Source organism: Mandrillus leucophaeus, unplaced genomic scaffold (assembly GCF_000951045.1).
Source record: "Mandrillus leucophaeus isolate KB7577 unplaced genomic scaffold, Mleu.le_1.0 Scaffold495, whole genome shotgun sequence".
NCBI lineage: Eukaryota > Metazoa > Chordata > Mammalia > Primates > Cercopithecidae > Mandrillus > Mandrillus leucophaeus.
Genome location: NW_012105309.1, coordinates 172,126 through 174,931, shown reverse-complemented (window position 1 = coordinate 174,931; position 2,806 = coordinate 172,126).

The window sequence follows — 2,806 nt, the reverse complement described above, 5'->3', positions numbered from 1 at the left end:
CAGATAGCATTCCATGATTGCTTCCTAGCCTACATCTCTCTGGCATTGTCTCTCTGAATCTCTAGAAATGACTAAAGAAACAATTTGGAACATTTTTATTCTGGTTCTAACCTTTCTCCATGAATTCTGTCATGTGTTTGATCACCCAGAGTCCTTATTAATTGGGGAAATTGGTATCTTCAGTCTCTCTTCATCCTTCTCTTACCCCAAAATTAATTGAGTGAGCAGGAAATTAGTCCCTCCCAGTCTCCCTGTTAATTCGTGAATTCAAATAAATACTATAGATATTACAGATCTGATTCAGATCCTCTCATTTTCATAAGGCAGAATAAGTGGGAGATACACTCTGTTAGTTTCTCTGCAAAGAAAGAAAAAACAGAAACACATGTCAAACACCCCAACCTCTCCACTGTACTCTAAGGGTCTGTTTTCTCTCTCACTCTCTCAAGGCAATAGCATGACTTGACACTCTCTAATTTTGTAGGAGTCACTAAGAATAAAGACAGGAGTTTGGACTGGCACAAAGGTTTAGAAGCCCACACAATCTCACTTATAATAACACTCAAAAATAAAATTCTTAGAAGTAAATTTAACCAAAAAAGTGAAAGATCTGTACAGCAAAAACTATAAATATTCATGAATAAAACTGAAGAAGACACAAATAAATGGAAAGATATCTTGAGTTCATGGATTGGAAGAATTAATATTATTAAAATGTCTGTACTACCCAAAGTGACCTGTAGATCCTCATCAAAATTCCAATGCAATTTTTCACAGAAATTAAAAAAACACTAAAATTGGTATGAAATCAGAAATGACACCGAATAGCCAAAGCAATCTTGAGCAAAAATAATAAAGATAGAGGTATCATGCTCTCTGATTTTAAAATGTATCGTAAAGTTATTGTAAGCAAAACAGCATGATCTGGCATAAAAGCAGACACAATAACCAAAGGAAAGGAGTAGAAAGCCCAAAACTAAACCCAAGTATTTATGATTATTTGATCTTCAACAAAGATGGCAAGAACACACAATGGGGAAAGGACAGTCTCTTCAATAGAAGGTGTAAGGAAAACTAGATATCCACAAGCAGAAGAATGAAATTGGACATTTATCCCCCACTATACCCAAAAATCACCTCAAAATGGATCAGAGACTTGCATAAAAGACCCGAAATTGTAAATCTACTAGAAGAAAACATGGGGGGAAATCTTATGACATTTCTCTGGGCAATTATTTCTACCACAGGACTCCAAAAGCAAAGACAACAAAAGCAAAAATAGACAAAGGAGGTTACATCAACTAAAAAACTTCTGCACAGAAAGGAAATAAAGTGAAGAGATGACCCATGGACTAGGAGAAAGTATCTGTAAACCATACATCTGATGAGGGGCTAATATCCCAAATATTTAAGGAATTCAAACTACTCAATAATAAGAAGACAAACATCTCAATTTAAACATGGGCAGTAAACCTGGCCCGCAGATATATGGAAAACATACTCAACATCACTAATTATCAGGAAAATGCAAATTAAAATCACAAAGAGGTAATCATCTGTTAGAATGGCTTTTAACAAATAGACAAATAATATGTGTTGGTGAGGATATAAAAAAAAAGGAGATCCTTGTGTGCCATTGGTGGAAATGTAAACTAGTATAGCCATTTTGGAGAAGAGTATGGGGGTTCCTCAAAGCACTAAACATAGAATTACCATATGACCCAGCAATCCCGCTTCTGGGTATTTCTCCAAAGAAATTGAAATCACTATATTGGCCGGGTGCGGTGGCCCACACCTATAATCCCAGCACTTTGGGAGGCTGAGGCAGGTGGATCACAAGTTCAGGAGATCGCGATCATCCTGGCTAACATGGTGAAGCCCCATCTCTACTAAAAATACAAACAAATTAGCCAGGCGTGGTGGTGCGGATCTGTAGTCCCAGTTACTCAGGAGGCTGAGACAGGAGAATGGGTGAACTCCGGAGGCGGAGCTTGTAGTGAGCCAGCTTGTACCACCGCACTCCAGCCTGGGGGACAGAGCAAGACTCCGTCTCAAAAAAAAGAAAAAAAAAAAAAAAGAAAGAAAGAAATCACCATATCAAGAAGAATCTACACTCCCATGTCCATTTCAGCATTATTCAAAATAAGTAACATATGGAACCAGCCTAATGTTCATCAATGGATGAATGAATAAAGAAAATAAGGTGTATATGCAAGATAGTATACCATACAGACTTAGAAAAAAAAGGAAATTGGCCGCATGTGGTGGCTCACGCCTGTAATCCCAGCACTTTGGGAGGCCAAGGCGGGCGGATCACAAGGTCAGGAGATCAAGACCATCCTGGCTAACATGGTGAAACCTCGTCTCTACTAAAGATACAAAATATTAGCCGGGCGTGGTGGCGGGTGCCTGTAGTCCCAGCTACTCAGGAGGTTGAAGCAGGAGAATGGCATGAACCCGGGAGGCAGAGGTTGCAACGAGCCGGGATCCTGCCACTGCACTCCAGCCTGGGTGACAGAGCAAGGCTCTGTCTCAAAGAAGGAAATTCTTCATTCATGACAACATGGTTGGAACCAGAGGACAATGTGCTAAATGAAATAAGCTAGGCACAGAAAGACAAATACTATATGATATCACTTGTATATGGAATGTTAAAATGTCGATGTTATGGAACTAGAGTACATAGGTGGTTATCAGAAGCTGGAGGTGGGTGAGAGGGAGGGATAGGAAAAGAGAAGATGTTGAGCCAAGAGTACAAAGTTTCAGTTATGCCGGAGAGTCTTAGTGATCTATGGCACTGCAAGGC